General features: G+C 49.0%; 1 protein-coding gene across 4 annotated transcripts in view; it reads right to left on the bottom strand.

Moving 5' to 3' along the window:
* Positions 1-12311, bottom strand: part of Pik3r5 (phosphoinositide-3-kinase, regulatory subunit 5) — a 66176-nt gene extending 53865 nt beyond the window's left edge. The window contains exons 1-2 of one of the 4 annotated variants that reach the window (XM_013522208.1): positions 12206-12311; positions 9500-9620 (exon numbers count right to left, since the gene is read on the bottom strand). The gene's annotated coding sequence lies outside the window, so the exon portion shown is untranslated. Of the gene's footprint in view, positions 1-5252; positions 5274-9499; positions 9621-11548; positions 11644-12205 lie in introns of those variants that run through there. The other 3 variants (XM_005399388.2, XM_013522206.1, XM_013522207.1) reach the window with 3 other exon arrangements.
* Between the last annotated feature and the right edge of the window lie 1025 nt (positions 12312-13336).

Genomic DNA, 13336 nt, shown 5'->3' with positions numbered 1-13336 from the left:
ATAGCTTCTTAGAATTGTAAATTACATTTCCTAGACTCTCTGGCAACCTCAGAGCAGCCATAGGAATATGAGTAGACATTGACGAGTGTAATTATCAACTCATGCTTTTACAAGCAAGGGGCATGCCTTCCCCTTTCTAGCTGCAGTGCGGATATGATGGCAATAACTAGAGCAGGCATCATGGACCACGAGGTGAAAGCTACATGTTAAAGAAGGCAGAGCAACAAAATAGAAGAAACCTTGGTCCCTGACCTGTGAGGCTGCCACACAAAGCCTGGTCTCTTATGCTGAGATTGTTCTATGAGAGAAAAATAAATCATCTTGTTTAAGCCTGTAATGTTTTGGGTCTAATAGAGAAGACAAACCAATATATTAATATGTCAGCCAATGCTGATTATCTTATAAGTGAAATTATGTTTTGTTTGTTACTATGCCATTTAGATTCAACTGGTGGATTTCCCCCTAATTTGGAGAGTGTGTTTTATGGTCTGACCTTAAGTAGAGACCACATAATGCACCTGAAATTTCTTGGTAGAGGACACCTCATAAAAACTGAAGTCATCCTTCAGAGAAACAGTAGAAACTTCCTGTATGGGTTGCCCACCGTTACATGTCCTACTCTAGAGAGAGCAGCAGCAAGGATTAAAGAAAGGCTATACATCCTTTGGAACACTGGGTTAGGTAGCTAGTTAGTAGTAAAGCAATTCAAGGTACTTTGTTAGTAAACAAATCAGAGATCATCAGCTACTGGTCAAAAACATAGAATCATGAGAATAAATTCTGGACATTACCAAGTATTTCCTTCTTAAGCGAGACCAAATGGTGTCATAAAATATAAAAATAGTATTGCCTCCTCCTCTATTGAGCAGGTCTTGGGTGGGTAAAAGAGCCAATGAGAAGTAATCTCACATCTTTGAAGATGCTGGTAGGTGAGAGGAGGATGAGGGAGTTCTCTGAGGTGCCTGAACTCTGGGCTCCAGGTGGACTTGCAGCCATTGTCACATGGTGACCATGGCTCTAACCCAAACCCTTCACGTTCCCTAGAGAGGGGCCTTGATGGGAAACTAGCAGAGCCAAGCTTTGGCCTACAAAAGGGCATCTCCCACCAGCCACATCTGCCTCAGAGGCCAAGGCTGGGCCATGCTAGCCTGGTGCTTGGATAAAGGGTGGCAAAATAAGAGGAGTGGGAAGCTGGTACCTCCTTGCTGATCTGTGCATCTGGCCATGGTCCAGTATCGAGGGCTTGCTTCTGTCCATTCTACAGGTCCCACCATCTTGTTCTTCTGACTCAGGTACCTTCTAAAACAATCTGGTGACCTAAGCCCCAAATATCTCACATGGCTTGGCCTGAGTTCCTCAGCCTCACAGGTTCAGAAATGTGTTTTCCTACAATGAGTGTGGTGGCCCACACCGGTAATCTCAGCACTCGGGAGGCTGAAGCAGGAGGATACATAATGAGATTCTGACTCAAACAGACAAAAAACTAGCAATCTAGTTTTCTAGTTTTTTTGACACCTACAGAAGGCTAGTCTTGTCAACTCCCCTCTCATCTCCATCCTCTACCCTACCTCAGGCCAACCTTTGCTTGCTTGCTTGCTTTTTTTTTTTTGTCTTTTTGAGACAGGATCTCACTATGTAGTTCAGGCCGGCCTTGAGCTCACTTTTGTAGCCCAGGCTGGTCTCGAACTCACAATGATCCTCCTGCCTCAGCCTCCCGAGTGCTGGGATTACAGGCATGCGCCACCATGCCCGCAACCTTTGCTTTCTCAAGTAGGACATTTTTATTATTGAGTTCTTAACAGGCCACACCGGTACCACTATTTTCTGTTCCTTTGCCTTTTATAGCACACAAACCAACATTTTCACATGACGACCTGCAGACCAATATGTGGTTGTTACAGAGGCTTTGCACCTTGGCCCTGTGGCTGGGAAGCTCATAATCTGCATCCTTTCTCTGAATCCAATAGAGAAAAAATGCACCCCAGAAACCAAGCTTGGACCTTCAGCAGCCAGCAATGTGGTGGGCTCCATCTTTTGATCATCCTTTCCTGGACCACTCACTTGCTAAAGGGGGAGCAAAGTGAATATCCCTGTCCCCAGAACCAAGCAATCCTGAAGCACCTTCCAACACCTTTTCAGATGTTTGCATCAGAACCCAGACACAAGAAGCTCTGGACACAAGCTTGTGTTTCTGTAGGTGACACAACAATGATTCCAGGCTGAGGGGGGAGTGCCCCTAGGCAGCTGTAGCTCTTACAGGAAGCAGGGAGGCCAGTAGCTGCCTTCCTGGCCCCTGTGTCAGGTGGGCATGGAGGGTGGGGTAAACTCCCAATCAAAATCGAGGGTCCTTTTCACTGCTTGCTCCTTCCCTTGAAAGTCCTCTTTCCCCTTAAAAGCATAACTCCCCTTCAAAAACTAAAAGAAAAAAAAAGAACCTTGTCCTTGCTTGCTCCAAACTCTGGCTCCTTCTTGCAAGAGAGAGAGAAGGAAGTCCATTTTATTATACAGGGCTCCGCATTAGACTACGTAAAGGGCCATCGCTATAAAAAATACTTTGCATTTTTGCAACATGCAAATGAAGACATGCAAATGAATCATAATTATCAGTAATACTTTATTTGCTCTCAATTTAAATATCTGTATTCTACATCTCCCTTGACCTCTTCGACCTCTCTGGGAATGTTTAAAGAATCTCCAGAAATCCCCCCAATCATTTCTTTGTCCAACTCCCCATGAAAATATGGCTCCTGATTGCCCCACAGCCTGCCAGGCAGGCAGGACAGGAAGCCCCTTGGTCTTGTAAACACGGTGTCACAAACAGACACTTCCCCGTCCTCTGCAGACTGGGCGTGCCTTGGGGGCGGGCAGGGGAGGTTCCCTGGGCTTCCCCTACTCTCAGACTTAGAGAACTACTTAATTTAGTCTTAAAGCGTAAGGTAGTTTTAAACCACTAATTTAGTCTTTCAGCTGACTAAACTGGAGAGTGGTAAGAGGGTCCCCAAAGAGAGGGGTCTCAACATGGAGGACTGCAGTGTTCTTGAAGTCTGAAGCAGCCCAGAGAAGGGTATTTTTGTCTTGTGCTGTTACTTGAAGGCCATGTCTGATGCCCCCTTAGATGTCTGCAGAAAGCCAGGCATTCATTCAACACATACCAGCAGGACACCACCAGGTGCTGGCCCCCCGTAGGCACTGGGAGGTGGCCACTGACCAAAATGCTTGGGGAGGTTTCTTCACCATGAGAGGTGAAAAGAAATTGGGAGGCCTTGGGAGAACTGAGTCAGGCACTCAACTGGAGGAGAAAATGAGGAGCTGTGAAGAACACAGTAGCCCCGAGCAGAAGAACAAGGACTCTGGACTTTCTTTGTGCAGGAGGATGTCATCTGAACATGGTGATGAAGGAGTTTTCACAAGAATCTCCCAGGAGACCAAGGAAGAGCCTGTGGACCAAAGGGCCTGTCCAGAGGTGTGCAGTGAAGAAAGCTGAGTTGGATGGCAGAGAGCAATGGGGAAGTGAGAGGCCCAGGAACCATGGTGATGGAGAGCTGTATTGCAACTGGTCCGGTGAGGGGAAAACAGGGAAGACACACGCAGGGCAGACTTGGAGATGACGCCAAGCTTTTGGTCAGGAGTCTGGGTGCAGCCGTGACAAAAATGGGGAAGTCCACAGAGAAAGCTTGCCTTGTGGATACAGTCAGGCTCCAGGCATACATTTACACTGAAATGGAGTCCCAGTGAAGACAAGGGTTCAGGGGAGGGAGGGAAATGTGTATGGGGTGGGGGGCATATGCTCTTCAAGAAGAAGAACTGGCAGAGGAAAGGCTGGAGGAGTGAGTGGGAAAAGGAAAAACTCCAGATGAGAGTCTTGGGCACTAAATGCTATAAAATCTTCTAAGAAAGATGCAGGTTGGGAAGAGGCCAATGGGGTTTGCCAGTACAAAGCTACCAGTGACCTTAGGAGAAGCCATCCACTAGAAGATTGTGTGCTGAAGGGAGGGATTGTCTCCCTTATGGTCTAAAGAGGAATTCAGAGTCACTGGAGCCCTTCCATTAGGGGGCACAGAAGGGAAGGATAGGTCCCCTCTCTGCTCAGCCATTGGAGCACCTCCTACAAGGCTACTCACAAGAGCAACTTTGGAAGTTCTTGGGTCAGAATAGCAGACAGGATCAGAGGTGAGGAGGAAATTAGGGAAGCATCAGAGTTCATATTACCTAGTCCCTCCTGCAACTCAAACATCACACCATCATCCCCAAAGTCCTCTCAAGCACATCAGTAAGTCAAGGAGAGCTCTGAACTTCTAGTTTTCTCAAAATGAAACCTCTAAGATGTCAGTACAGAAGTGAATGCAAAATGCAAAAGGCTATGAAATGCCCCATGGATAAGAGGCCATTCATTCTCAGCTCCACTTGGAGGTTGGGTACTTTGATCCTGAGAGTACACAGGACACCCACAGAGGAAGGCCACTCTGAAGTAGGGCTCAACTCATTTATTTCACCAGAGCCAACAGCAAGAGACCCCAAGAACAACTAACATTCCCAGTTTAGTGTATGGGTAAGAATCGCCGTGTCCAATGGGGCTCCCCACTCCCCGACCATAAGTGGTTATGGTTTTCTAACAGTCCAGGTACTCCTGCTGTGGATGGACATGTTGTGAAGCAGGACTGTGAGCTTTTTAAAGAACTGGCCAGCTTTGGCATTTGCTTACTCTAGGCCATTGAACTTCTTAAATTTAAAATGTTTTCAGAATAATCAACTTTTACACCACTAGTGTAAAAGCTGCTATGAGCAGGAGAACTAGAGCCAGCTCAGTTGTCATCCTCACAGCTCCCGGTGTGTCTTCTCTTTGAATACTTTCCCCAGTGTGGAACTCACCACCATAACACAGTCTCTCCAAGTTTCTCTAAGGTCTTCCACCTTAGAAGTGAGCTGAAACTTATTTCCTTGCAATTTTCCTTCACTGATCCCCTTTCCATTCTGGATGATTTTCACCTATTCCAAAGGATGCTGCTCTCAAATATCTGAAAATAGACATTACCTCTCCCTTGTCTCCTCAGAGAAAATATCTCTAGGGCTCTAATCATTTCAAGTTGTGTCCTCTCCTCCTTTGCTACCATTTTCTGGGTACATGGTGGTTGACTGATCAGCATCCCCTCAAAGGCAAGGTTGAGATTGAGGTGTGTGTCAGCGCACCCGCCCAGCTCCGCATGGAAATGAGCCTTCCCACACCCTCAAAGGCATGCACAGTGTGGACTCACAGAACTCATGGCTGACTCTTGAAAGCCAAGAATCAAAGTGACCCTCGGGTGTCAGCTTGGGAGCGCTGAGGTCTATACATGTGTACCTGGGAGGACAGAGGATGAGAGAAGAGAAGCTTAAGGAGCGGGAAGCCAAGAATCCAGCAGCAGAAGAGCTAAACCTCAGAGCCATTCTCTCAACTGTCAAGAAAGAGTTCCCCGCCCTGTACTCTGGTCCAGGGTGCACAAGATGAACTGCATTCAAATCACTTTGCAAAGCCAGCATATCAAAACCTGATCACCACAGCACAGATAAGGAAGACAGAGGGCACACTACCAAGTTCACACAGTTTGGCTCATAAATGTCCCCCAGAGACCCATGTGTTAAAGGTTTGATCCTCTGCTTGGTGCTTTAGGAGGCAGTGGAATGTTTAAAGTGGAGTCTGGTGGGAGGTCTTTAGGTCACTGGGGGGAAGTGCTCACAGGGCATAGTAAGAGATCCTTACTTTTACTGTCACCTAGGCATGAGACGAGCAATTTTGCTCCATGTACATTTATGCCATGATGTGCTGTCTTGCCACAAACCACAAGTAACGGCCAACTGACAATGGACTGAAACCTCCAACACTGTGAGCCAGGCTAAACTTTTCTGTTTTACAAATTAGTTACCTCAACATTTATTATAGTGAAGGAAGACTGGCTAACACACGAGGACACACAAAAAGGTCATAAAGATGATCAGAGCCAACCAAGCCAGCCCTAGAGGAGCAAATTAAAAAAAAAAAAAAGAAAAAAAACCACCTTGACCAAATTAATTTCATTCCTGAAATGCAAGGAGGGCTCAGTATGAAGGAGTAAATGTTATGATGTGCCACATAAAATCTATTTCAAGGTAAAAATTTTCCTAGTAGACCTTTACAAAAGTGTTTGACTTAAAAATCCATTCAAGAGGGCCGGGAATATAGCTCAGCAGTACAAGTGCCTGCCTGGCAAGCGCAAGGTCCTGAGTTCGATTCCTGGTATCAAAAAAAAAAAAAAAAATCCATTCATGAGGGCCGGGCATGGTGGTGCATGCCTGTAATCCCAGCACTTGGGAGGCTGAAGCAGAGGATCACTGAGAGTTCAAGGCCAGCCTGGGCTACAAGGTGAGTGCAAGGCCAGCCTGAAATGTAGTGAGACCCTGTCTCAAAAAGGCAAAAAAAAAAATCCATTCATGCTTTTAAAATTCTTAGAAATGAGGAATTGAAGAAAATTTCCTTCAGACACAGCACTTTACTTTTAATGAATCATGACCACATCAAAGAAACAAAGCCCCAAGCTCACGCCAGTCCCTGGGAACATGGGAAGTTGTCCACATGTGTGGACAAAGAAACAGCAGGGGCCACTTCTCTGCATCCTAGCTTGTTTCTATTCATGCAAATGGCCACAAACACATTTTCTCAGTTCCAGCATATGTCTGGTTCCATAGTTGGGGGACAGAGTAGAATGGCTTTCTGTCAGGATCCCACTAGCAAAAGTAATACTCATTAATCATCTGAGAAATGGGTTGAATTCAAAACTTGATGAGAAATCCAGAAAACATGCATATGGTGTAATCAGGGTGCTCAGTGCCCCACCACACCACCTTAAATTCTCACCAGTGAGTCACAGAAGGTGTCTTGACAGTTTTCATTATCCATCACCACCCCAAGTTTGCTTCTGACAATAGCTTCCTCTCCTGGTGAGCGGTGCTGAGGGTTATCCAAAGCAATCAGCATACAGAAAATCATGTTTTCTAGAACACAGCTTACTAAGCCCAGTTCCTTGGTAGACTTCAGGGATTTGCAGACTTTGGAATTTTATGAAAAATTTTAAAAGAGAGAGAGAGACCACCAATGTGCATGTGTGTGTTTGCAGGTACACATATGCTTATTGATCTATCACTTCCACCAGCTTTTCAAAGGGGCCTGGTATCTAGAGAGAGTTGGAGACTCTTCTAGAAGATCTGTAAGTACAGATGTAATCTAACAAATGCAAAAACAAACCATGAGGAGGTTGGCCACCTCAGCCAGCCTGGGTGAAAGTGGTTGTGTGAAGATTTGCCTGACAAGAACCCACAACACCAACCCAGGCAGGAACAAACACTCAGACTGAACACCAAGCAGTATGTCTGTGCAGACTACATCACCCTAGAAGCACAGCTCTGGATGGAGAGAAAGGATGTGACAGCGAGACACATGACTTCTTGGATGACACAGGAAATCAAGAGTTGGGTTTCTGAGCCCTACAAGAATAGTGGCTTCCAAGAGGGACAGAATGAAGGTGCAGTCAGTGGGTGGGGGGTTGTCAGAGGATGGGCTCCCTTAGCTATTTTTTAAAAATCACATGCAACCTTATTTTATTTTATTTTATTTTCTGCCATGCTGGGAGTGAAGCCCAGAGCCTCATCCATATGCTAGGCAAGTGCTCTTCCTGATCCCCTCTTTTCTTCTCTTTCTCCCAGTTCGCAGTGCCACATTCCCAGTCTCCTCCCTTGGCCTCTAACAGGAGACACAAAGGCAGAGGAGTCTGGGTGGAGCATGCTCTCTGGTGATGATTAGCAAAAAGGAAAAGGGAACCGCCCCCGTGAGGAAGTTGTCACCTTCATGTCCACAATATGAGGTGAAGGAGGAATGTTGGAATGAGGCACCAGCCCCCACCAGGCATAGAATTGGGTGACTGCCAGCAGCTGTGTGATTTAAGTCTCTTAGGAGAGGAACCCCATGTACTGACCCCCCAGAACTGCCGAAAAGAACACATGAGATCACACACCCAAAGAGCCTCAAGCAAGTGTCTTCTCAGTATGAGGTATTATTAGTATCATCACCATTATTTTCTTTCATTTCATATCTCTTAAGTATCAACTCCAATATAATTTCTTCAGGAAGGTTCTCCTTAAACCCCACTGCATCGGGCTTGCTTTACATCATCTCACAGTATCACGCTATTTTTCTCAAGATTGTAATTCAGCGATTTATGTGGCTTGACCACTAGACAGTCATTCCCATGAGAGCAGGAACGAAGTCCGTCTTGCTCAGTGTCCTTGGAGATGACAGTCCAAGCCCGCAAGCGGAGGAAGTGCCGTACAAAAGTGCTGAGCACAGAAGCCGAACATGAGGGGCCAGGCAGGAGCTGTGGAGGACCTGAGTGCACTTCCATGGCACAGACAGGAAAAGCCATACTACAGAGGCACAGGAACATTGCTAGGTGTCAAGATGTAGGGCCAAAGCAGAGCCCCCTGACTTCACTCAAAGCAGAAGCTGGAAGCCACACTGAGCCCTCATGCCCTAGCCCTGCCCCCTCAAGGAAACCAACAAGCTCATTTGCCTAGGTCAACAACAGCAGCAAGAAGGCTCTGGAAACGAAAAGCACACACACCACTCCCCAGTGACCCCACCCGCACCCCTTCTGTATCCAGGCAGCTTCCACTGTGTGTGTGCACGGACGGGCTCCTCGCCCGTGAGCTCCTGGGGAGATTCACACTAGCAAGAGGCTCCAGTGAGCAGCCAATAGCTGTGCCAAGGCACCAGTCAGTTCCCTCAGCCCAGGGCGGTCAGTGCCACGTAGATCATAGATCATAGAAAGAGGGATGCTTAGTGCTACGGGGAAAGAAGGGCCACTGGGGAAGACTTCAGAAGTTTGAGCTCAATGTCAAAGGAGGTGTCTGCAGTTCACCAGGCAGGTAGTGAAAAAGAAGGGAAATCTAGAGAGAAGGAATAGCACATGCAAATGCAGAGAAGTCTGTTTGAGAGGTGGACCTGGACTGGGTGGCAGGAGGCCTTGATGGCCATGATAATGGGTATTTTTCTTCATCAATTGGTAAGGGGAACTCTGCAGGGTTTTCGGCTCAAAAGCAACTAATTCAGATTTGCTATCTTACATCACCATGATAGCAGGAGTAAGACCACAGGCTAGAGGTTCACGGAGGCCAAACTCTAAAGCCCAGAGTCTGGCACCAACTATAAATTTAGTAGACTCATGAAGGACCTTTTATCTGCTCTGTGCCACAAAAATCATCTACTTTTCCCCATTATCAGCCCCTGCCTCTCCTCTTGTACCTTGCCACAGCTATGTCTTGATTATCTAGAAGTCACTCAATGGGTAAACTCAATTATCCAGAACCTAGCAGCCAGTCTAGGAGAAAACAAAGAGATAAGAGAAAGCACCCATGCACAACCACAGTGCATGCCCCAGAAGGGCAGGGCATGCACTTGATGCCCACTTATCAGCTGCCACTCCCAATTGCTCACCTCTGGTCAAGAGCAGAAGCCAGAGTGAACCCAGCTCTGGTACCTTCTGGTTGAATGGCGTTGACCCTCAGTTTCTTGGTCTGTAAAATGCAGCAGTAGCTGTAGCCATCTCAGAGTGCGGCTGTAAAGACAAAAGGACATGAAGTACTTAGCATAGTTCCAGACAACAGAGCCGAAGGAAGAAAGAGCACAAGGAAGATCAAAGAGAAAGAGCAGAAAATGTGTCCTGAGCAGACCCAGTGTACAAAAGAGAATGACAGATTAGAACCATTTGAGACAAATTTCAAGAAACTATTAAATCAGAGCCAGGAACAGAGGCACACACCTGTAATCCTAGCACTCTGGGAAGCTGAGGCAGGAAGATCATGAGTTCAAGACCAGCCTAGGCAACTTAGCTATTTGCTATCTCAAAATAAAAAATAAGAGCCAGGGATATAGCTCAGTGGCACCAGTGCTTGTCTGGCAAGCGCAAGGTCCTGATTTTGATTCCCAGTACCAAAAAAAAATAAATAAATAAAAATTTAAAATAAATAAATAAATAAAGGTCTGAAGATAGGGCTTAGTGTGAAGGCCCTGGGTTCAATCCCCAGTACTGCCAAGACAAACCAACAAAAATAACAAGAAAACCTACTACATCAGATCCAACGTGCTATATACCTCTTACAAAGGTTTCCTTTAAAATGGGATACACTGAAATTTTTGGTGCTTAGAAGGATGAGCTACTGGAAAAAATGTGGGCAAAATACAAGAAAAACATAATTTTGTGTGTGCCTGTGTACCTATTCAACATAATCTAAGATGCCATTGATTGTAAGATGTACCATTATTTTGTGTGTCACTAAAGAACTATTGCTGACAATTATAACTGTAAGATGTCACAGCTGGTAAGATCCACCTCGATTTCAGCATCACTAAAATGGGAAAACGTGCAATCCTCAAACTGATGAAACATATTCATATGCAATCCATATTTCCGGTAGAAGTATGTCATCTTCCCTTTGGGCAGAAGCCAGGTGGAGTCTTTCCTCTGTCCCTCCCAGCTGTGCCCAAAGCTGAAACATCAGTTAGCTCCCTCTCGCCTTTTATTCTTGTTTGTTTGTTTGTTTTTCTTACAGTACCGGGAATCAAACTCACGACCTTGCGCTTGCCAGGCAGGTGCTGTACCGCTGAGCTAAATCCCCAGCCCCATCCCTCTTCTGTTCTTGAAAGAAACTAAAAGCAGTGCATAGGAGAGGAAAGTTCAAGACCAAGTTCATGAGGCAAAGGTGGGAGGCAAAGGTGGTCTGCTTCCAGTGAAGCTTAGGGAAGGGAGATCATGAATCATCCATTACCTAAGCTGCAGAGCTGGGAGCCCACAGAGTCCAAAGCACAGACCCACAGCACCTCCCTCCCCATTTCTGCCCCCACAGTCCTGGCTAGTTCTGCTTCAAAAGACCGGGGAGGTTATCCTGAAACAGAAAGAGCCTGACCATCTAACGTGGCCTTCTCCTAGACACACACTGCTGCGTCCACCGGAAAGCAGCAAGGAAACACTCGATGCCCACCCTTGTTCTACAAACCTCCTTGGAGCTGCTTCCAGGTACAACTATGCTCAGCACATCTGTCTCCTTTAATTTTCCACACGGCCCTGTAGGTCAGTATTAGGGCCCATTTTATAGACAAGGAGGCTGAAGCCAGCACGGGGTAGTAAGATGCTGAAGGCCACACACCTGGGTCAGGTTGGAATTCAGGTCTCTTCTTATCACATAGTTCTCCGGCTCCAGTACCATAACTTCAGGGGCTTATTCAATTTTTTGAAAAATATAGATTCTAGACCTCACCCTGGAGAGCTGTGCTGCAGGGCTGGGCCTGGGGCATCCTGCGTTTTAGCAGATACCCGGGGTGATCACCTGAGCTCTGGGAACCGGGGACTTAACAGATGGCCCTGCGTGCAGGAAGAGGGGAAGCACGAATGGGAAGACAGGGAAGTCCTTCGCACCAGACGTGGCCTACTTTTAGCCCTCGCTTTGCCTGAACCCACCCCTCTTCTCTGCCGGAGCCTTAACTCACTTTACACCACATCCTGCTGCTTTCATCTTGCCTTCTTTTTCCCTCCGAACTATCTCCTTCGTCCTGCTGTCCCGCGCTGCGCGTGTATTTACCCCTGCCTGGAACGGGCCAGGGCGCCGCGCACGCGCACACACGCGGGCACGCACGCAGTCACGCGGGGACACTCCGAGTGTAAACACGGATCCTCTGACAGCGCAGAGCGTGCGCTTCTTAGAACCTCGCTGTCTGGGGGGATCCACGCTCACTCGCAAGGGCCGCCTGACACTGGACAGGGGGGCGCCTGGGCGGCAACTCCACAACGCCCAGGTCCTGATGGCAAAGGGGCCTTGACGCCAGCGGCCACCCCGAGTTCTCAGGCGGAGAAGGCAAGCTCCTTGACCTCAGGACCCCGAGCGCCTGTGACGGAGGCCGGAGAGGCGCCCAGCCTAGCTACCTAGCTTATAATGAACGGTCCCCGGATGCCCCTTCCGTCTCCAGGACTATCCGCAACGTGGCCCTCAGCCCCGGGGCCCGCGCGGTGGACCTCACCGCGGACAGGAGCGCAGCCGTGGCTCTCGGCACACGCCTCTCCGCGGCGGTCAGCAACCCGCTCTGGCTCCGCCTTGCGCTCCCACGCGTGCTCTCCTTCGGCGCCCACCCCGCCGCGCAGCCACACACCTGCAGTTCCCGCCGGGCGCCGCGGCCCTCTCCAGCCGAGACTCCTCGCAACTCGGGCGATGACAGGGACCACCGCGCCGCGGCTGGAGCCCGTAGCAAGTCCCAGCATCTGCCGAATTTCTGCAAGGCGGGCGCCCTGGGGGCGGGGCCGGGGCGGGGCCGGGGCGGGGCCAACAGCTCGCCGGCCTCCTGCGCCACCTGCTGGCCGGGCCGTGTCAGCCAGGTGCCAGCCTGGTCCCCGCCTTCTCTGTGTCACGGTCCGGAACCTGCGGGGCATCTGAGGAGCAAGCCCCGCCCGGAGCCCGCCTGCCCGGGAGGGACAGGCCCTGCCCGCGCTTGTTGGTAGCCGAGGGACGCCGGCGCAGAGCAGATCTACCCTCTAGAAGTAAGGGGAGGTTCGGCCAGGGGTGCGGAAGCGCAATTTGGGCCGCGCAGGAGGGGTGGGCGGAGTGGGGGGAGGATGGGGAGTGGGGGCTTCGGGGAAGAAGGAGAAAGAGGAAGCTGCGACGAGCTGCTTCCTTCTCTCACTGCTACCCAGCACCCCACTTCCTCCTCCTACTTCTATTTTCTTTGGGTGCTCTTAACCCTTATAATGCCTGCCCCCCCGCTGGGAGAACGGGCAAGTTGACCCCGCCCTACAGGAACCTCCCTGGAAATTTCCAGCCAATCCAAACTTAAAGCACTACCCCTCCAGCCTCTGTGCTGATGTCCCGGCTCAGACCCACAGCGCCAGGCCGGCTGTCACTTCATCTGGGACCCGCTCTCCTGGGGGATAGGGAGTGGGGCAGCTACTGCCTCCGAGGTCAGCAGCCTCTTCTTGTCGCCCTCTTTCCGTCCACGGACAACACGGCAGGCACTGTTACACCGAAGTTGCAATGACTCCGTCAGGGAATCCCAGAAGACACGGCGCTTCCCAGCGCCTCAGTTTCCTCATTTACAAAGTGAGGATAAAAAGGCTCTGCTAATGCTGAGGCAGACCTTGAAATGAACAAGCAACCCTAGGGTTGAGAAAGCGCCAGGCTGAAATCTCCATTTCCACTATTGAATGGGGCTCTGTCACAATATCTGTTACAGGCATCCAAAACCCGCCACAAGGTCATACGTTGTTGGTGAAAAACCGCAGACCTACCT

The sequence above is a fragment of the Chinchilla lanigera genome, unplaced genomic scaffold, assembly GCF_000276665.1.
Source record: "Chinchilla lanigera isolate Chin_1 unplaced genomic scaffold, ChiLan1.0 scaffold00066, whole genome shotgun sequence".
NCBI lineage: Eukaryota > Metazoa > Chordata > Mammalia > Rodentia > Chinchillidae > Chinchilla > Chinchilla lanigera.
Note: the sequence above shows the minus strand (reverse complement) of the source record. Positions and strands in the feature narration are given on the sequence as shown.